Raw genomic sequence first — 23,089 nt, forward strand, 5'->3', positions numbered from 1 at the left:
TGCAAATGTACCCCTTGACACCATTTGCAAAGCAACTACATGGAGCTCTATTCACACCTTTACTCGGCACTACTGCATTGACACTCATTCCAAGACAGATACTCAAGTGGCTCTAAGACATTTGTTCGCTCATGACCCTTCTCACATCCCACCTCCTAACACTGCTCGCTAATCTATGCACAGCATATGATCTAAGCAGATTCCGCAGGCCTCAGAAGGGATACATTACTCAACGTAATTGTATTTCTGATGCTTGTATCTGCTTAGATTCACATGCGCCCGCCCTTCCTTCCCCTCTGAGAGAAGGTGCATGAATGCTTGTAGTCTTATCCATCTTATCTACTTGGATACTCTGTACTCGCGCTACTCATGCTACCTCATGTCAGAAAACAATACAATCTGAGGGTCCTACATGCGTGAGGGATCATGGGTACAGTGGACGGCAAACTAGGGATAGTATTACTGGCACGCCCTAGTTCGCCCCTTTTCGAGTTTCGAAAAAACAAACTAATACTCTGCAGCTTCCACTAGCTGTCGGCCTATGCACAGCATGTGAATTTAAGCAGATGGAAGCATCCGAAATAAGATTACAGTGAGTAATGTATTATATGTATATGTATATGTGTATGTATATATATATATATATGTCTGTATGTGTGCGTATGTGTATATATATTTCTGAGGCTTGTGGAATCTGCTTAGATCACATGCTGTGCATAGGCCGACATCTAGTGGAAGCTGCGGAGTATTACAGTTTGTTTTTCGAAACTGGAAAATGGGCGTCGACACAGGGCGTGCCAGTAATACTATCCCTAGTGTGACGTCCACTGTACCCAAGATCCCTCACGCGTCTAGGATCCTCAGATTGTTTTTTTCCGCCATACTGGTCGGAAGCATTTTGCGGAGTCCCCTGGCCTTAGCCATACTTTTGCTAAAATTTAAAATAATATTCTATTGACATCCTTTCCCACCCCAACGTCGAACGTCGACACTCGACGCCGGCTGGAGAAGAAACCGACCGTCGGCTGCTGCACGACGGATTTGGGCCTCGGAAGGCCGCTGGCCTCGGCCCGGGCCTGGTAGGCTGCTGGCCTCGGCCCTGCAAGTAGGGAGAGTGGGGGGTGGTACATACTCTACACTCTTGGTATATAGGTACACCTTATACATTTCCTACACTTAACAGCCCGCTGCCTCAAGGTGCGTATGGAGGGTACCCCTTTTCAATTTAAACCTAAGACACTTAAGGACCGTTCGACGAAGCGTAGGGCCCACCACGCCAGGCAGGCGGCCATGGCAGCGGAGGGCGCCTTCAGCGATGGCAGCGACGCTGTACTTTCGGACGGCGAGGGCATTACGGCGTCGAAAGGCAGCCGAGCGCAGGTCCCCGACCTCGGAAGGTCGTCCGGCAGGGCGGCTATGGGGAAGACCCCCGGCGACACAAGCGCTTCACATACTACACACACTAAACACACTAAGTCCAACCGAGACTCGACGACGTCGAGTTCTCGGAAAGAGGCACAGACAGAACGGTCCGATTCGGTGTCCTCTGGGCGCTCTCGATCAAGATCGCCGCATGACTCCAGGCAATCATCCGCTCCTGCCAAGAGTGCCTCGCTCCCTAGGCTAACAGAAGTTCGATCGTCGGAAGACGAAGACGACTTCCACCCCCAGGCCGCGCTCCAGGAGTTGGAGCCCACAATTAAAGCCAGCGAGGCCCCACGCTCGAACGACAGGGATACCTCTCCCGATCCTCGACGCCAGGCGTCGAAAAACTCCGGAGCCAATAAGGGACAGGGAAAACATTTTTCTACGCACGGGGAGGGGGGAAAACAGCAGAAGAAACTACCTGTACATTCTTCCACAGCTGTGAAACACTCCACCCCACCTAAACAGACAGACAAGCCCAGGTCTGCTGATAGGTCCACAACCAGCAAAGCTACTCAAGATAAATCCCATAGACTTGCTGAGAGTCATTCCCAGTTCCAAAAAATGGTCCAGTGAAGACATAGATAGGGTCATGTCAAGAATGTCTTCTTTGGCTGATTTTTATGATAAAAATCCAGAACATTTCCTCTCGTATGATCCACAAGGGGCCACACCCTCAGGCTCTACTGATCCTATCCCCCCCGAGTAAGAAGGCCCGGTTTGAAACTCCAATGAGGTCCGAACCCTTCGAGGTACAACCTTACGCAAGACCATACTCACGGTATCAAGGAGAGGCTTCCTTTTGTGAAGACCAAGAATTTGGGTTGATAGAAGAGCAAACCGGGACAGGCTACTATGGGGATGATGAGGACCAGGAGGAAGAAGAGGATGACCCGGAAACATACAGAGTAGATTCCCCGGTAGAGAACGAAGCCCCGGTTACCGACTCCCCGGTCGATAAACAACCCCTCCTAAATGAGGTTCTCGCTCGCGCAGCAGAACATTTCCACATTGACACCCACGGTGTACAGGAGGAAAGGGACTTCGCAGAAAAGTTAGTGGGAGAAAGGAGGCCTGTTGCCCAGACCATCCCTATCCTTAAATCCATTCAGCGTAGAATAGATCCGTCCCTGGTGAACCCAAACCTCACCAGAGCAGTCAATCCCAGGGTTGAAAAACTTTTCAGGGCAGCTCAGTCTGACCCTCTCTATATAAGAGGACATCTGAAGCCAGACTCCCTAGTTGTCACCAACACTCGTAAGAGGGCTGGGACACCCTTGTCTTCGTCAGAAGCTCCTCCCGACAACGAGAGCAAAAAACTATACGGTTTCGGCAGGAAGGTAGCCTCAACGTCCGCCTATCAAGCAAGGATTGCTAACTCCACCACCCTGTTGGCCAGCTACAACTGCCATCAGTGGGAAGAAGTCGCGGCTCTCATAGCCTCTGCTCCTGAACCGTTAAAGGGCCAACTAGCTCGGATTTCCGCAGAGGGTAGAGCCGTGTCTGGTTGCATTTTGAAAGCAACCTTCGACGCCGCGGACAACGCAGGCAGATTGATAGCAGAAGGTACTGTTATCAAGAGACATGCGTGGTTACGGCAGTCTGGTTTTAAGGCAGAAACTCAGGCATCATTGTTAGACAAACCGGTGGAAGACACTCAAATCCCTTGGCCAGTTAACCAATAAACCCCCTAACCAGAGAGGGAAAAGTAATTTTCGTCGCCCGCCCGGCCAAAATTCCCAGAGAGGATCTAACTATTCCCAGGGGCAGGGTACACAGTGGAACAACAACCAACAGTCTACCCAGGGTTACAGCAGAGGTAATAGGAGAGGTTGTGGTAAAGGCAGAGGCAGCCCCAGCAAGGGAGGCGGCACGCCTCCACCAAAGCAGTGACGCTCAGTTCAGGGTCCCTTCTCACGCAACCCCAGTAGGGGGACGCATTTCAAACTTCACCCAGGCTTGGGAAGGGATCACATCAGACAGATGGGTGCTGTCAACAGTATCCACGGGATATTGTATAGAGCTACTGCAGCGTCCCCGGAACCATCCTCCACGACAAAGAGTACACTCCTTAGAACATCAGAAGATTCTCCTCAAGGAGATCGCCATTCTTCTACAAAAGGACGCGATAGAACTCGTCCCGGGACACCAGGTAAACAAGGGTATTTATTCAACTTACTTCATTGTGCCAAAGAAAGATTTGACAATGCGCCCAGTATTGGACTTACGGCCTACCAACAAGTATGTCAAGCCCCAAAAATTTCGTATGACCACACTACAAGAGGTAATCCCCCTTCTAAAAAAGGGGGATTACATGGCAACCTTGGATATGAAAGATGCTTATTTTCATATTTCCATGTTCCCAGCGCACAGAAAGTACTTGCGTTTCAAGGTGGACAGTCGGCACTACCAATTCAAGGTACTGCCCTTGGGGATAGCTTCAGCACCCAGGGTATTCATCAAGGTACTGGCGGTGGCGGCTGCACACCTATGCAGGGAGGCAATCCCAGTGTACCCTTATCTGGACGACTGGCTCATAACGGGGGAAACCCCAGGAATTTGCAGGACAAACATTCAAAGGACTATCGACCTCCTCCACGAGTTAGGCTTCTCAATCAACGAGAAGAAGTCAAGCCTGGTGCCAAGCACCTCCAAAACAATTCCTAGGAGCAATCCTGGATACCCAGGAGGGGTAGACCTTTGCTTCAGAAGAAAGAATTCGGAATATACTACTGCAAATTCCGCATTATCAGTCCGGTCAACAAATAACGGTACGCAAAGCAATGCGTTTACTGGGCATGATGGCGTCATGCATTTACCTGGTCCCCCACACGCGCCTGCGCATGCGTCCCATGCAGGAATGGTTGGCGAAACAGTGGTCTCAGGCAAGTGGTCAGTGGGACGATCTAGTGGTTGTTTCGCCAACACTGGTACAAAGCCTTCACTGGTGGACAAGAGAAAATCTCGCACAGGGGAAACCCTTTTACGATCCCGAAGTACAGGCAGTAGTCACTACAGATGCATGTCTGACGGGGTGGGGAGCTCACCATCTCCACCACACAGCTCAGGGTCTCTGGTCTCACTCAGTGGCCAAGAACCACATCAACCTGCTAGAGCTTCTGGCAGTATTCAGAGCGCTTCAGGCGTTCGAGCCCCACCTACTAAACCTGTCAGTGCAAATCCGGACGGACAGCACTGCAGCCATGTTCTACCTGAACAAGCAAGGAGGGACTAGCTCGCCAAATCTGTCCAAGCTTGCCCAGAAAATCTGGATATGGGCACTCAGACGGAACATCTTCCTGTCATCACAACATGTTCCAGGGGAGCTCAATTCCCTAGCGGATGCTCTGAGCAGAGACTCCCTCCCAGAGGAACACGAATGGGTTCTTCACAGAGAGGTCGTAGAAGATCTCTTCTCTCAGTGGGGTTTCCCCACTATAGACTTATTCGCCACAAGCGAAAACAGACAATGCCCAGGATTTGCATCCAGGTTCCCCCAACCAGACTCCCAGGGGAACACCCTGTTGATGAACTGGTCAGGGATGTTTGCGTACGCTTTTCCACCAACTCCTCTCATCAGGAAAGTGGTGAACAAGATGAACAGGGAATCGATGACGCTCGTCCTAGTTGCTCCCATGTGGGCAAGACAACCGTGGTTCCCACACCTACGCAGGATGGCGGTGTGCGAGCCCATCAAACTTCCAGCCTGGTACAACCTACTGTTCCAGCACCAAGGTCAAACAGTGCACCAGCAACCCAACTCAATGAACCTGGCAGCATGGCTCCTGAGGTCATAGAGTTTGGACACCTCAATTTACCACAGAGGTGTATGGACATCCTAAAGGAATCTAGGAAACCAAACACAAGGCACTGTTACTTTGACAAGTGGAAGAGGTTCGTTATCTGGTGCCATAGTAGACAAATCAACCCAGTTGATTGCACTCCTTCCACTATTGTTACATACATGCTCCACCTGCTAGATGCAGGTTTGGTTTTTAACTCGCTGAAAGTACACCTGGCAGCCCTCTCGGCTTACACCACTTCCCATAGCAAGGTTTTGTGGTGGAAAGTACCAGTAGTTAAAGCCTTCATGGAAGGAGTAAAGAGACTTCACCCTCCTATTTCAAACCCACCACAAGGGTGGGACCTTAATGTGGTGCTAGCCAAGCTCATGGGCCCCCCTTTCGAACCCATGCATAAAAGCAGTCTCAAACACCTGACTTATAAAACGGCCTTCTTAGTAGCTATTACTTCTATAAGAAGGGTCAGTGAAATTCAGGCTGTGTCAGTGCAGGATCCCTTCTTTACTATACATAAAGACAAACTGGTTTTACGCACACACCCTAGGTTCTCACCTAACTTTATATCTAAATTCCATGTAAACCAGTCCATCGAGCTTCCGGCTTTCTTCCAGAACCCGCAAAGCTCGGCTGAGGTGAAACTACACACCCTAGATGTGCGTAGGGCGGTCCTCTACTATGTAAATAAAACCAGACCGTTAAGGAAAACAGATCAACTGTTTTGTCTCCGTAGCTACAGGCAGAGAGGGGGGATCACGTCTCTAAAGGTGCCATCTCGAAGTGGATTATTAACTGTATCCAGCTGTGTTACTAACTCTCTGAAAAGACTCTGCCTTTTACGCCAAGGGCCCACTCTACTAGAGGCATTGGGGCCACTCTGGCTTTCATTGCAAATGTACCCCTTGACACCATTTGCAAAGCAGCTACTTGGAGCTCTATTCACACTTTTACTCAGCATTACTGCATTGACGCCCATTCCGAGGCAGATACACAAGTGGGACAAGCGGTTCTAACACACTTATTTGCTCATGACCCTTCTCACATCCCACCTCCTTCTTCTGGTACTGCTCGCTAATCTATGCACAGCATGTGATCTAAGCAGATTCCACAAGCCTCAGAAGGGATACATTACTCACTGTAATCGTATTTCTGATGCTTGTATCTGCTTAGATTCACATGCGACCCACCCTTCCTCCCCTCCGAGAGAAGGCACATGATTGCTTGTAGTCTCACCTTTCTGTCTATCTGCTTGGATTATCTGTACTCGCGCTACTCCTCATGCTACCTCATGTCAGAAAAAATACAATCTGAGGATCCTAGATGCGTGAGGGATCTTGGGTACAGTGGACGTCACACTAGGGATAGTATTACTGGCACGCCCTGTGTCGACGCCCATTTTCGAATTTCGAAAAACAAACTGTAATACTCTGCAGCTTCCACTAGATGTCGGCCTATGCACAGCATGTGAATCTAAGCAGATACAAGCATCAGAAATACGATTACGGTGAGTAATGTATCCCATGTGTGTATATATGTGTGTATATATGTATGTTATTGGGCCTATAATGGTATATTTGCGTATACATCTGTCTAATTTTAATTCCTGGTGTTTCACACTGTGTACGCTCATTGGAGACCCCTGATCACCCTCATTCCTCCTGAGACTTAGCCTTAACAGCTGCCTAAGCTGCCGTGCATTGGTCTGGCTATCTTCCCAGATGTGTCCCCTATTCATCTAACAAGGGTGGCCTTCTAAACATCTGTCCACCAGGCCAGAGTTTAGAAATCCATAAAAGAAATTAGTGTCCATTTAATGTAAGGTTTAGCAGCATGAAATGACATTAATAAATATGATGAAAAGGCTCTGAAAAGTTTTCAATGCAAGGGTTTGTGCAACTCGGTGCAATCTGTGTTGCACAGTGCAGTGTCCCGTATGCTTGCCCCTTTATTTGCTGTGTAAGGAGAAGTTCAGAAGCTTCATAAATAAAATAAAAAAGATCACTATGTTAAAGTAAATTTCTAGCTGAAGATGAAGTACGTAGTATGGTGTTGCAGCGGGCAGGGTGGTTGCCAACTTCAGGTGGACAAGATGGCCCTTCTCTGTCTTTTGTAGACGGTTTTCAATATAGCGTTAAATACCATATTCAAGAGAGGGCAGAGCCAGTAACGTCCCTGAGGCATGTAAAACCAAGTGCAGCACTCCAACACTGCATACCCACGAAAGCAGTATTTATTGGTATTGTCACGACAAGCAGCAATCTGGGAGGCTGATGATGCTTGTTTTGTTTGTTTTTAAGGGAACCTGACCTGGAGTAAGTCATCCTGACCTTTAAAAGAAATTACCCATATATCCGCAGTTGGAAATAGCTATTTCCAGGCCCTGCAGGCGAACAAGTGAGTCGGTTGGGATGGGAGGTGGGGGAGAGGGGGAGGGGTGGTTGAGAGTGCCTCTCCAGTGGAGACTCGGCCTGGGGTACCACCTCAAAGGACAGGGTGAAGGCTGGGCAGAGGTGCAGCCGGCCAGCAGTGCAGCTGACGGCATGAAATGCCAGAAGCCACTTGTGGATTCCACTTGTGTTCCCAGACTCCAGATTGGCCAGCTCTCCCTGCAGGTGCTAATTTATAATCCTATCATTATTGTCAACCAAAGTGAGCGCTCAAGGCAAATTGCAGTAGGTCTGTAGATGTACAGACTGAATGGAAATATTGATCACTACTTTGCATACACATCTAGTTAGCTTTGTGTGTACATTATGTAAGCGGAAAGAAAGTAACTGACCAAGCAGAGTGGAAGGCGTAGCAGGCAGCTAACTGGAATATGGTATTTTACTAACTTCTTTTTCAGGGCAGCTGGTAGAAAGCAACAGGGTGATTATCTAGAATGCCAAGGAGTTTGGGACCAGTTCCTCGGTTGAGGACCAGTTGCACAGATATATATGCAACTTGTCACAGAACAAGGATTTTCAATTGAAAGCATTTGGCCATATGCTCGTGTACATTTTTAAGTGTTCACTCGTCATATGATGCACCTTCCCCTACAAAATTAAATCTAATTGACACTATAAGGTTTAGATCACCTGAACATAGTTATTCCCTCTAGCACCCTGACAAACCCTACCCTCTTGAGCTAGTCAACCTCTTAAGGCTGGCCGGAGCAGCAAAGAACTTCAATGTAATCATTGAACGTAAGAATGATCTAACAATCTCCAGCAGAACACCGGAGAGTTCATGCCACATCCACAAAACCAATTATGCCAGCCGGAGCACATGGGCATGTATCACACTCCATGCTTACGGAAGATAGCCAAAGGCAAAGCCCTTCACCCGCACACATCTCCAACCATACACCGCACCCAATGACACATTGCACAACACCTCTGCCATTAGAATGTTGCTATCACCAAAACAAGAATTTGGTCTAGCTAGACACATGAGTCTACTACTCTTGCATACTCTTCTGTCTACTTCAAAGCACCTATCCACATGCCAGTTCCATATGGGTAGCTAGTAGGGACCTGGCCACCCCTACCCAACTTCGCTTGGCTAAAATGCGCACACGCATTCTAAAATCTTTATATACATTTTCCCAAACTTTGGAATACGGTCCCCCGAAGGCGTTTACCTACAGTGCTTTGAGACCATACCAATGGGATAAAGGCATCGTAAAAAGAACACAATACTTGCATTTCTTAAACTACTATAAATTCTACTGAAAATCATGGCGACAATGCTTTGTTTTACAGTAGCAATACTGTAGTTTTGCATTATGTAACAACTTACATTTTTTGGAATGGAATTTCAAGACTTTTTTAAAAATGTTAACACATACTGGTCTTTGCCAAACAGAGTATAGTTGGCTTAATAAAAGTATCACATTGGATTACTTTTGGCTTGCAATTATTTGAAAAAGCAAGAACCTTTCTTGGCTAGCACACCCACACAGGCACTTTAATTGTAGACCTGAATACTGCTGCACTCTCTTTACTAGCCCCTTTGAACTTGCAGTGAACAGCGAAAAGAGGGTGGGGAGTGTCCTGAGAGCAAGAGAGGAATCCAGGGTGAGCTGTGTTTTCATTGACAAGGATGATTTACATAGCCAGCTGTGCTACTCAAGGGTCAGTTGAATTAGCAAACCTACACAATTGCATAGTAAATTGCTATGCAACACTGCTTATTTTATGCTTTACAACATGCCCCTACAGACCAAGATTTGAAGAATGTGATTATTGAGATAATGGGAAGAGGCTTGCAAGGGCACCAGATCGACAAGGGGCAGTGTTGATGAGGTCATGTAAAGAGGTGAAATAATCCACTATTTCTCCTGAGACGCACATTTCCAAACCTGTTTATTGCGACACTCCCCGCCCCTTTCTCTAAACCCAACTTGAAGAGCAGTAGATCCTCCCTTTCTCTGGTAATACACAGGTGAAAATGTCATTTCGGGCATGTGTCCCGCCCTCCTGTCCAACATTGTAGAAGTCAGAAGTATTGTTCATTGAGGCAGCCAGGCTGCCCTTATTATAGGCAGTTACATTAGAAAATAGGTGACACTGCACACATGTATTTAAGAAAACACAAACCATAAAGGAATGCTTACATTGCACATAAAATACAAAATATAGAACACGGCTCCCCCTGACATAAGAAATATCACCCATACTCAAAAGACATAGACAAATATATCGGAATAAGGCCCATAGCAATAGCAAAAGAATTCATTCCTTTCAAAATGAAAGCCACATCATGTATTATAAATGGCTACAGGCCTCAAAGCCCCATGAAGATTTAGAAGCGTTGAGCAAACAGAAAATGTAATGCTGTGTGCAAACTCAGGAAGGGAGTGCATTGGGCAGAAGACAATATGCCGTGATTCAGCAGTTTAAATGGCAGAATACATGGTTTTTAACGGTGTTGCTTACAAATGAAGCTGGCATAAAATCAGAGAAAAGACCAGGGGGATTAGCCAATAAGAAATTAGGCAGAAAGTCTTTGGGCCTCATTACAAGTTCGGCGGTAGCCTTGCCGGTAAAATCGGCAGGCTGCTGCTGAACTTGCAAATTTTATTGGCGCCTGGGAATGGGCAATTACCGGGTCATTGCGGCCCCTGCCGCACCCGGTATTTGCCCATTCCTGGGCGCCGGTAAAAAATGCTCCCTATTACCATTTGAACCACATAGGGCTCAAAGGGAATGGGCAGGCCGGATGCGCCGGCACCATTCAGAATGGTGCCGGTGCATCAGTGTGCTCTGCTCGCAGGTGCCGGTCCACCCGCCTGGTCCGACCTGGCAGGCGAAAAGGCACCCGCGAGCAGAACTCATAGTTTCCCAGTCCGGTAACTACAGTACCGGCAAACTTCTAATTAGGCCCTGTGTCTTGGACACAGTGTGCTATATCTGAAGCAATGCTTAATTTCCAAAACCTGATTTTTCATGTTTTAAGGTTGTGAAATATATCTTGTGGTTTAGTGAAATTTGGAAAAACAACCAGTCATGATGATTAGCATAAATGAGGTCAGTGTGACAAAAAATGATCATGTGTTTCAGGAAGTTTTTAGATCCAATAAAAAGGGTCAGTACACTTTGTAGAAATGTGACCAATTGCATTATAAGGTACATATTAGAACATAACTGGTGGAATATTTTAAAATCTATAAAACCATGATGGATGCAGAAATGCAGGAATATTTTCTTTTACAGCCTGTGAGACGGGGTAAACCCGATGTTCCCAGCCAGCTGCCTGTGTCTTTCCTGTCTTTCTTGCATGGGGTATATTTATTTCCAGGGGAGGCTGGCTGTAAGGAGTTATGAATAGAAACTGGCCTCTTAAACAAGCTATTCATCCATTAGTACAATGGAAGGGTCATTTCATGGTTTACCTTTGTATGTATTTTGCTTTATGTAGCACATACTTAGCTATTCATCAACCACACTATACAGCAATGATCTGGATGAGTCCTTGTAATCCCTTCAGAAGTGACTCCCAATGTGACTTAGTTTATTCTTAGTCGAGAAGATACATAAGATCTGGCAAACTATTTCTAGCAATAGTTCGAGTACCTCAAATTACACACAATTGGTACAGTCTTTTAATTTGGTGAACCCTTCTGACCTTTTCCAGTTTTAATCTGTTACTGACTAGGCAGTTAATGCTGCTTTATGTAAGCTTAAATCAGCCTCTCCGACTGACCCTGTTCCTCTTCATGTTACCAAGTCTCTTCCTCAGAAAATTATTCCTCTATTCATAGAAGCTCTTCACCATTCTTTTTCTTCTGGCATGATCCCAGCCCCTTTGAAACGGCTGTTGTTACCCCACTCCTGAAGCCTCATCTGGATCTGACTTCAGCTGCTAACTATCACCCTATACTTCTCTTCTCAGTTCTTATGAAGCTCATGGAAGCTCTTGTACCCGCTCACCCCCCACAACTCTCTCAATTTCTTGATACTAAGCATTGCTTGCATTCCTTTCAGTGTTAGACCCCTCATGGGCACCGAGTCTGTCATGAACTCTCTCCTGGATGACCTTGCCATTCTTCAGGACCGCGTCTGAGTGTTGATTCTCCTCGACCTCTCTGCGCCCATTGATCATGGCATCCTCCTTTGCCGTCCAGAACAGACTGGCATATCTGGTTCTCATTTTGCGTGGTTTTCCTCATTTCTCACATACCGTCTGCAGTATCTCTGTTCTTTTCAATCTGCTCCTTCCCGTCTGTTTGGCAGAAACTTGTGCAGTTCCCTTAGGGAACACTGCAAAAGATTTAGGACTACAGGTGTTAGCAGTAAACCCACTTGGTAGCAGTCTGTACCACCCAGATTTACCTGGTAGCTGTGGCTGAGCAGTCGGACTTCCCTCAAGAAGAGTTAGGCAGTATGCAAAGTATACACAATTGGCACTCTGATACAATAATGCAAACAAACACTGACCGGAGCTTTGGTATCAAAGTATATAATTATTTATTTAAACATACTGTTAGAAACACTCCAGCACTCTTATTGTAAAACACTCTAAACACAGTTACTAGTATAATATATACAACCCTTATTCCTTATCAGATAAGTCTTTGTAAAACACCACTTATTTTCATACAGAGGAGCGCTTAACTATAGATGGCGCTCCAATAAGTTTGTGAAAAAGGGAGGGAAAAAGACAGAATATGGAAAGGTACACCACTCTAAGATTTAGGAACACTGTTAGCAAGGCAGAAGAGCAAAAGTCACTGGTGAGCCAAAGTCCATAGGCTGGGCCCACTCTTAGAGGGAGCAGAGCACAAATGCGCCCAAGATCACAGTTACACTAGGCTTAGAAAGTCTTGCAGAGAGTTCAAAAAGAGTTTAGAGAGGCTCAGAAAAGTTTAGCCAGGGTGTCCCAGGCTAGCCCAGGTTCGAAAGACGGGGGCTAAATCTACCCCGTACAGTCGGTGGCAAGGGAAGCCAGGCGGGACACGGTACCTTAAGTGGGAAGGGTCCTCCAGCGGTGGCAGTTGTTCCTGGTAGTGGGTGCAAGTCTCGTCGTCGTCCAGGGGAAGAGAAGATCTCGACCTGGAGGAAAGATGAAGGTCGTTGCACTGCCAGGGAAGAACCCAGCTGCGGAGTTTTCCAGTTAAAGGTAGTACCCTTTAATTCGCTGTCGTGGTAAAACGTGGTATCCTGGTTGCCGGGGTGCTTGGCACAGGCAAGGCGGCCGCGAGATACGTCGGGAAGGCGAAAAGACGGTGAAACTGGTTATCCCCACCAGTCAAAGGAAGAAGACTAACCGGCGGGAGATCTCCTCAGTTGTTGGGAAAAGTGGTGAGACGGTCCAGCAGGGCTCCACCGGTGGTGTCGTCGTGGCAGGTTGGCTCAGCTTCTCCCTCGTCGGATTCTTAGGTCCTGTGGCGACTTAGTCCCCAAAGCCCTGCTTTTATGCAGAAAACCCCCTTCACTCAGCCTAGCTGTCACTCAAACATGCTAAGTGGTGAGCCGGCCGGCTCACCACTTGGGCCAATCAGGACGGAGTGCGACTTGAGTTGCCTAGGCAACTCAGTCCAGGGTGCCTAAATCCCCCTCCTAAGTACCTCAGACACAGTGGCACCACTTTGGAGGGCTTCTGTGGAGAAGCCCGCCAAAAAGTGGAACAAAGGGCTCGACTTGGGTTGGAGTCACAGAACAGAGCACAAACGCCATTTTAGAACCGAGTTTTGGCAAAAAAATACCAACCGGAGAATTAATATTAATTAAATAAACCGGCGGTATGTTCAAGGCTATCGTAATTAAATAAATAAAGATAGTATCCTCGAACAATGGGAAAATCCCATAGAGAAATATTTGCGGTTGAATATAAAAAGTAGTATCCACTGCCACCAGCCAAAACTCGATCAGGGGGGGACGGAGACGTGCCCCCTCGACTAACAGACCCCGGAGCAATTGAATTGCCCCAGCCAGTATGTCCACAATATGATGGTTTGTACTGGTTCTGTTCAGAATTCAAGACTAGTAAAGTCAATGGTGACTTTACATGACCTGGGAGACAGTAGTCAGTCCCAGGGTATGCAGTCTATACTGGGGGGTCACTATGACACCCCTGTGTTACTGCACTGAGGGTGCTGTGTAACACACATCACAAAAACACATGGAACCCTATGGGGTAAAAGACCCCATAGCCCATTAAACACATCTAGAGTCAAAGAAACGCACTCAAATCATGCCCAAGAGTGAGAGTAAAAGAGTCTCTCTTGGCAGGAGAAAAAAATAAACCCCAAAAATCCAGCAAAGCTGCTGGGGGTCTCACTAGGTTAGGAAATTCAGCCTACACACAGAATTCTCCCTAACACCGTCTTTCATATGTGTTCCTCAGGGTTCTTCCTTTTCAGTCTGCTATATAATCTTTATCTTCGTCCTTTGGCTGACCTCATTGCTGAGCATGAGGTGCGCTTTTACACTTATGCAGACGATATACGGGTATTATTTTGTTTTGACTCGCCGATGGCCAAGCCACTATTCAAACTGTGAACCTGTTTGTCTGCAATAGGGGACTGGATGGTAGGAAATTGGCTGAATCTAAATGGGCACAACACCGAGGTATTAGTGATTGTTTCCCCTAACCCCAATATGGCCTGGAGTACTAATCACTGGCCAGATTCTTTGGGTCCTTGCCCTGCTCCCAGCAACTCAGTTATAAGCCTGGGTGTGAAACCTCTACAGTCAGGCTCTAGAGAAGCCCACATTTCCTCTGTATGCAATGCTGGCTTTACCAAATTGAAGGTGTTGAGGAAGATTATGACATTTCTCCTGTTCGAATGTCGCACATTGGTGGTTACCTGTTCCATTATGGGATCCTTGGATTACTGTAATCGGATCTACTTCGGTCAACCGGTTTTCTTTCTTGATCGTATCTCTCCAACCTTGGAAACTCTTCATTGGCTGCAAAGATTAAATTCAAGACCCTTTGCATTGTCCTCAAGGCTTTCTGGGGCCTGCGTCCAAAATACCTTCAACTCTCCCTCAGTAAATGCCTTCCCTCTCGAGCTGTTCGCTCCTTCACCTTTAATTCCCTCAGGGTCAGTCGTTTCTCAAAGAAACAAGCTTGGGCTTGATCTGTCTTCAGTTTAGGCCTCCCTCTGGAACAGCCTCCTTGCCACTCTGAAAATTGAGGAGAATCATCTCTGGTTCCCGAAGCGCCTCAAGACCTTCCTCTTTGCTTCTGTCTTCGCTCCTCCTCTCTCCTGCTGCTCTGTTCTGCCTTGGCATCGTGCACTGGTTACCCTCTGATTTCGGGCTCAGGTACTTGCTCACCCTGCCACACACCCGCACTGCCTCCTCGCAACCCCTGCTCTTAGGTCTGTATCTGTAACCCTACAGCCCCCCTCCCCTTATCTGCACTTATCAGATCCCCCCTCGCCCCCTGTCTGTGCCTTAAACCTAGCACTTGCCACTTGCTGGCTGCACTACCACTATTGTTTTTCTTTTATTCCTTTGCTCAGCACTTTCCACTTCTTCCCCTCCCTCCTGCACTTTCCTCCTTCACCCTTCCCTCTCCCCTGCAATTGCGCGTTCTCAATGTCACTGGGCCTAGTAAGATCATTGTTTTTGTTCTCCCTTGCCTGGTTGCGCTCAAACATTTATGTACGAGTGAGATAAAAATGAAATATCAATTCAACGGCTGCAAATTCTTCAAAACTTTGCAGTCCGACGACCTGTCGGCGCTCGGACACTCTCACTCTCAATCTTTGCTACGCCAGCTCTGATGGTTGCCAGTGAATGGTCAAATCAACTTCAAAATGTTGTGTTGCACACCGAGCAATTCATAAGACGTGTGCTGACTTTGCAATCCAAATTAGTCGGCTAACATCCCGTTACTCTTGTGTTCAGCCTCCCAAACTTAATTAAGAATCCTGCGTTATCGCATGACGTCGGCTGGGATACTTTCTTTTTCTTTACCTGCCCCCACTCAGTGGAATTCTCTTCATCCCATCTCTGTGATATCACAGATCTGTTTTCATAAGGTTCGCAAAAAATGCATTTATTCTACATTTTCTGTCAGTTCATCAGTCTGCCTCTTCTTGGATCCTAGATGCCTTTTCGGTCTTATTTTGCGCTTTATAAATACAATATGTTCCCCCAAACGCGCCTTGAAACACTTGTGTATAGGCGTGTTATAAATGCCATATCATATATCGTATCATATCTACGCCCCAAACCATTACGCCGCTCACCCCAGCCTTTTCTGCCTTTTCTATGCCAATGTTAACCACTTTAGGAAAGCAAAGTTGAAGTTATTTCATTTCTCTCCAGGATTCCACACTTCTAAATTCTAGTTCCTTATCTTAATCGGTAACAGTTTAGTTGCACATAATCTGGAGAAAAGATCCATCAAACAGTTGGACATGTCTTTTGTAGAGAAATGCTGACAAATGATTTGTAGAAGTTGTAGCAACTTTAACATCAACTTGAAAGAAAGTTCTACATCTAAAAACTGCATCTGCTCCCCTTGATATTATTGACCTGGTTACCTGCACTGTTAAGTCGGTCGGTCTACAACAGCTATTCCTCCTAGTACTCCTTTGTTACAACGAGGGTGTTTTGGAGGGTGCCCACTTGTATTGCCTGTTGATCGCCTAATGGGGCTTTCTGTGGCCTGCTTTGTAAGGGCAGGGAAGAAGAAGGCACTGCAGATGTTGGTGTGCTGTCCCTTTTTAAAAAAATATATATATATTTTTAAGGGTTATTTAAAAGAAATGTTTTGCAGTACATCTACAAGACTGACAAGGAGTGCTGTAGACACACCAGCAATACACTGACGGTATTATGGCACTGGGAATGCGTGATGCTTTTGACAATCTGCCTGCTGAGGTAGAGGGCTCTCAGGTTTACACTAATAGCACTGTTGCACGTGAAGCCCTGTCTTTGGCAAGCTTGACTTTCCTGTTCCAGCTTATGCCCAGCCATTTTAAAGTTCCTGGCCTATGGGCGAGGGTGCTAGGTGCAGATGGAGAGATGGGAGCAGAACACTTGTCTCCTCCTCTGTAGATTGTTCAGGCTCCCTTTGTATTAGTTTGTGTGTTGTCACATGTCTGAACATTAAAGGTAGGTATGTGTGGCTTTATGCACTGTTCCTGTACTCCCTACCGCTGCCTACCCCAAGGCCCACCCCTCCCTCAAAGTCAGCCATGTTGATAATAGCCATTCTGTTTTCCTTCAACTTCAATGATCCACATATGCTTCGGGGCCATCTCATGCGGCAAGCAACTCCATCAATGCTGTGCATTTGCCAATTCAGTTCGCTAAACCAACCCCTTTTTGCAGTCATTCAGGCTGCTTTGGTGGATAGTGACAGCATTGATATTGCTGCATCCTGGTGTGCACTTGTGGTAATGGGGCGGGGTTCTGCCTTACGGTCACCTTAAGGGACGGCCACCTCCTTCACCATTCCATTGGTTAGGAATGCGAGCCGATTACCAGAAAAATTACTTTTTAATGTTCTCTTCTATTGGCAAGTAAACGGTGTGTGGAGAACTGAGAGGGTGAGTGTATTTTTGTGCATGACGCACAGCTTGCAATATGCAAGTTTTCATTTAGGTACAAGCAGAAACCTGCTTAGGTTTTGCCTTCATTCCATTTATTTCCACGATTTAATGCATTTTTATTACTCCTGAATGTCAAATAATTAAATGTAAAAGATGTAACATATTAACAGCAATACATTTTTATTATAAACCAGCCTACTTTTGGCTAATATTGTCCTGTTTCGTTTTGTAAAACTGCCTTCTACAAGGTGTGTGGGGGTTGTGGAGAATCCCCCACTAAAACCGTGCCTAGAGTCTCCTCCCAGGTTTCCAGAAGAGCGCAGACGCTTCCTGATCCCAATACTGGCAGTGGTGTACTGCGGGAGGGTCATGTGGGTGGAGACCAGACCCGGGCACTGGTGAGATTTCGCAGGGTGAGACACAGTATTTTTCCTTGAAGAGGAATACTTTTACCACAGACTTGGAGGAGGAATTGACTTATTGCCATTTTGATGTATCGCGACCTCCTACTGAGGATGAAAGGTTTCATTCTGAAGGAGTGACTCAATTTAGTGTTTGACCCAAAGAACCCATCTTTTATATTCCCCGGTCCCTCCTTTCCTCTCTCTGCCTTAATGCCAGTAAGACCGAGATCCTCCTCATTGGGACACCCTCTCCCTCCTTTCCTCTCTGGCTGCCCACTCTGGGCTCTCTTCCGGCTCCTTCCTGTGAGGCTAAGAACCTTGAAGTCCTCCTCGACTCCACCCTCTCCTTTTCTCCTCACATCTCTGATGTCTCTAAGAAGTCAAACTATCAGCTGTACCTCCTCAGAGGTATTTGTCCTTTTCTCATCCCCCCCCCCCCCCCCGCCCCCAGAAACTCACTGTCTCCAGTGCTCTGGTTCACCCTAGGCTGGGCTATTGCAACAGCCTCTTTCTAAATCTGCCTGCCTCTACTCAACATTTACAACTTATCCAGATCAGGACTGCAAGACTTGTCCTTGGCCTCAAGCCCAGGGTTCGGGTCTCTGCAGCTCTGAAATCTCTTCACTGGCTACCTGTGGCTTCAAGGATCAATTTCAAGACCCTCTGCATCGTCCACGAAGCTTTCTGGGGCCAGGGACTGCTCTACCTCAAACATTTCTTCCAAAAGATCTTCCTTTTCGAGCTCTCTGCTCATCCACCTCCAACTCTTAGGGTCAGATGCTTCTCCAAGCAGAGAGTTGGGGCAGATCTATCTCCTCGGCTTGGGCCTCCCTGTGGAACCGCATCCTTGCCTCTCTCAAAGTTGAGCAGGACCACCTCTGGTTTCCGGAAGCAACTCGAGACCTTCCTTTTCGATCCCACTTTTTCTCTTCCTCTCGCCTGCTGATGCATCCGACTGCTCCGTGCACTGGTCACTCTGGCCTCTGGTCCAGGCTCCTGCATGTCCAGTGGCCCTTGCACTGCCTCTGGGCTCCCCAGCACTTAAAGGTCTATCTGCAACCCTACAGTCCCTTTTCTCTGCACTTATGAGCCACCTGCTGGCTGCACTTCTGAGTTAACTGCACTTCCTCCTTCCCCTCCCCCTGGCACTTCTCTTCTTCCCTGCAAATACATTATCTGAATGACACAAGGCCTAGTAAGATCGTTATTTTGTCCTCCCTTTGTTTCCCCCTCCTTGTCTTGTCGCACCTAGAAACACCTATATACAAGTCTGTTATAAATGCCGCATCATATCATGTTCTCCACAGTATCAAAGGTATGCCAACAGGAACAGTAAACATGTGATTTTTTTTTTTTGGTTTTTTTTTTTTTTTTGTTTTTCCTGCCCCTTCTGTCTCTGAAAAGGTTAAGGGAGGAAAATCTGTCTTTAAACCTTTCAAAGAAGTAGAGAAACTGTATTTTCCTCAAATGGATTGCATGTCCCAGAATCCCTCGGGGACTGTGAAGAAGGCTGAAGAGGCATGCAGAAGCCAAGGTCAGGCAGGCAAGCCTAATTGCTTTTGGCAGGGTCAGGCAATTGGGTCTAAGATCCTTTACCTGAAACCAATTAACCCACCTGAGGGCATAAAAGGCTGCAACAGGGCGGAGGAGTTGGAAGGTCGTCGGTAGTAGAAGCAGAGCACGAGGCTGGCAGTTCGCAAGGAAGTGTGACCACAGAAGGGATGCTGGAGCAGAGGAAGGGCAGATTCACCTGCAGGCTGAGTTGGTCTCGTGCTCACAAACCCTGTTTGGCTGTGGGAGCATTTGAAGACCCTGGAAAAACCAGGCAGTCTTTCCAGGTGCGCCTATTTTTACATTTTTTTTTAATTAAATTTGTATTGGTTTTCCACAAACAGTGCACCTCAACATGGTGCATAATAAACTTCAACCCCACCCCACCACGCCCAATTCCACATTCAACAACCGCAGCATTTTAGTTCACTACTGTCTCTCTTGTATCAGCATCCGTTGAGTTGTCTGTGTCCGTTGTTTCAGGGTCCGTGCTTGTCAAAGAGGCCAGCAGGTGCTGCCACTCTGTTAATGTTCCCGTTTCTTCTTCACCCCCTCTGCAAGCCGCCTCCCTCAAAGCCACAGTTTCTGCATCAGCCCACTTTAGGAGGTCCCTCCACCAGGTTTCTATGTTTGGTCTTCCCCGTGGCTTCCAGTCCCGGCGATCCTACGCTTAGCCAAAATATAAGCTACGTCTTTAAGCTTGCTCACATGTTTAAGTTTACGCGGTCTAGGGAAACCCCCAACCATACATGCCCACAAAGAGTCCACCACCAGTCTAATCCCTTTGTCCGCCAGTTGGCCTGCTATCTCCCCCCAATATCTTGTGATTTCAGGGCAGGCCCAAAACATGTGTACCATCCCCCACATTTTCTGCCCCACATTTCGGGCAGTGTTGCTTAGCCGCCTTTGCGAACTTGGCATTTTTCTTGGGGGTCATATATGCTTTGTGGGTGATGTACAACTGGATCTGCTGCAGCCGGGCATTCCTCGAGACTTTCATATGGTATCCTTGCATCTTTTCCCAGAGTCTATCGTCTTATGTTCTCCCCACTTTCCTCTTCCCATCCCTGCCTGACCTTGACCACCTATTTGTCCACCTTGGACATAAGTATCTCGTAAATTCTGGAGACTTCGTGACTGCCCTCTGACACCGCTTGGAAAATTTCTATAGCTGTGTCTGACTGTTGGGCCAGTTCTGTTTCCGACCACATCTTCAATAATAGCTTCACAAGCCTAGCGTATGTGATGTACTGTCCACTATGTAAGCCTGTGTCTTCTATCAATATACCAAACTCCATCTTTTCGCCTTCCCGCCACACCTCTCCCACTGTTGTCACACCCACTGGTACCCAGTATTGCCGAATGGCGCACCTCAATTGTTCGTCTATGCACCTTAGTGCTACGAGAGGGATATGTGGGGAGCACGGCTGCAGGTTCCCCATTACTGCGCATGCTCTGTGTCAGATCTTTCTGCCCGGGGCCAGCAATGCCACTCTATTTCCTTTCTGTCTGTCACCCCCATCCACTCGTTAAGGAAGTAAGGTGCACTTTCCGTTCTTAGTAGCCTTAACTCAGGATTAGTGTCAGATAACCATTTAGCTACATATTGTAGCTCGCCCTATAGATAATACAGCTCGAAATTGGCCAGCTTTATCCCTGCCTGTTCATGTGGTTTCTGCAATTTCCAGAGGGCGATCCGGTTCCTGGTATTATGCCAAATAAACCCACTGCAGATACTGTGTAAGTTGGAGAAAAATCGTTTAGGTATTAAGTATGGGAGATTTGCAAAGTTGTGTAGCAACCTTGGTAGTATTATCATCTTGAGCAAAGCTGTCCTCCCCATCATGTTCAGGGGCAACCTCGTCCAAAATGTCATACTCTGTTGGATTCCTTTCACTGCTTTCACTGTGTTGTTTTCGTGTTCATCTTCAGGTTTATGGTATATATCAATGCCCAGGTATCTAAAGGTGTCTACCGCCCAATTGATCTGTAACACAGGTAATGCGCGTTTTGGCACGCCTATGTATCTGCCCTGGGGAAATATGCTAGATTTCCGTGGGTTTATTGTTATGCCTGACAACTGTGCAAACCGGTCTAGTACCTCTAATAGGTAATGCAGATTTTCTTCCGGGTATTGCAAGTACAGCAGCATGTCATCTGCATATAGCGATATCCGGTGCTGCTCTCTGCGTTTTAATGCCCACCTCCCTGTAGTAATACCTGAGGTATGCTGCTATTGGTTCTATCGCCAGGATGAATAGCATCAGGGACCAAGGGCATCCCTATCTAGTGCCTCTGCTCAAAGTCCATCGCTCGGAAACCACAGATCCTGCCCGGACTCTGGCCATTGGTTCGTTGTACACTCATTTTACCCATTGCAAGTACCCAGGTCCTATTCCAAATTTCTCCAAGACTGCCAGCAGCCATGGCCACTTGACTGAGTCTAAAGCCTCAACTGCGTCTAGTGAGACTATTGCCAATTTCCCGGTGCTCTCCGTGGTCTGGTCTATGATGTGGTGCAATCTTCTGAGATTGTTGGAGATGCACCACTGGGGAACATATCCCTTTTGATCGTGGTGTATTAGGGAGCCGATCAGTTGTCTCAGCCTATTAGCCAACACTGCAGTGAGGATCTTGCTATCCTGATTCAACATCGATAGTGGTCTATAGGATCTGCAGTCCGTGTTTATTTTGCCCGGCTTGAGGAGTGGGACGACGATCGCCTCTCTTAAAGTCTCTGGTAGCCTGCCCTTTTCGAACGCCTCATTTGGCATAGCCAACAGGTGCGGGAGCAGGTCCGACATGCGAGTTTTATAAAACTCGCTAGGGAGACCGTCTGCCCCGGGGACTTTGCTAGTGGGTAGGGTACGGATTACATGTTCCAGTTCCTCCAGTTCAAGTGGAGCTTCCAGCCTATCTCTTTCTGCGTCCCAAACCTGGGCAGGATTATCTCATCTAATACTTCGTTCATGTCAAGTCCTTCACTTTCTCTCATGTCTGTGTACAGTTTGTGATAATATCTTTGGAAGCACTCGTTCACTCCCTCTTGGGTGTCTGCAAGTATGCCGTCTTCGCGGCCCATATCTCGTATCACTTGTCTCAGGGTTTCGCTTTTTCACAGCCAGGCCAACAATCTGCCTGGTTTATCCCCTTCTGCGTTGTTTGCCTTTATACATATTTCCTGTAGTTTAGGTTGCACAATCTCTTCCAGTGGACCTTGTACCTCTCAGTTAGACATTGCACAGTCTCTCCCCTCTCCGAGGACCCCTGCCCTGCATGCATTATCTCTTCGATCTCTCTGTAGTTTGCAAGTCTGCCACTATACCCCCTGTAAACTAGCCACTTTGAAGATCGCCTGACCACCACCTTAAATGCTTCCCACAGCGTTCCATCACAACTTAACACTTCCCACATTTAACTCAAAATATTCCTGTATGGATTTCCTTAAGTCTTCCCTAAAGATGGTGTCCTTGAGCGTCTCCGCTCAAAGTTTCCATGTTGAAATCCTCGCTCTGGGTGGCGAGATCCGCCCTGTCACGACCAAAGGTGCGTGGTCCGACAGGACAGCTGATTTGTACTCTTCCTCTCTAATCTCCTCTACTAAGGAATCCGCCACAAATCTATAATCCAACCCTTATGCCGGGCATGTGGAGCCGAGTATTGTGAATACTCCCGGCGTTGCGGATGCAGCTGCCTCCATATCTGTCATCTGAAAATCTTGTTTAAAGGAAGCAAGGGCCTTCACCGCTGGATTTGGTCTGGTCATCTTGTCATCAGACCTGTCCATCACAGGGTCTAGTGTGCAATTGAAGTCCCTGCCCATTATGACTGTCTCGCCCATTTATGGGTTAACAGTGGTGTATATATTTCTGAAATATTGCACAGTATCATTGTTCGGGGCGTAGATGTTA

The 23,089-nt window shown here is 47.2% G+C and overlaps 1 protein-coding gene across 2 annotated transcripts in view; it reads left to right on the forward strand.

The window, feature by feature from the left end:
* CAMLG (calcium modulating ligand) overlaps positions 1-23,089 on the forward strand; it is a 207,286-nt gene that overhangs the window by 139,432 nt on the left and 44,765 nt on the right. Inside the window, exon 4 of one of the 2 annotated variants that reach the window (XR_011304517.1) lies at positions 7,523-7,619. The exons of the other annotated variant lie outside the window; for it this stretch is intronic. The gene's annotated coding sequence lies outside the window, so the exon portion shown is untranslated. The remainder of the gene's footprint in view (positions 1-7,522; positions 7,620-23,089) is intronic. 2 annotated transcript variants of the gene reach the window in all.

This window comes from Ambystoma mexicanum, chromosome 3p (assembly GCF_040938575.1).
Source record: "Ambystoma mexicanum isolate Mex_15411 chromosome 3p, UKY_AmexF1_1, whole genome shotgun sequence".
Lineage (NCBI taxonomy): Eukaryota > Metazoa > Chordata > Amphibia > Caudata > Ambystomatidae > Ambystoma > Ambystoma mexicanum.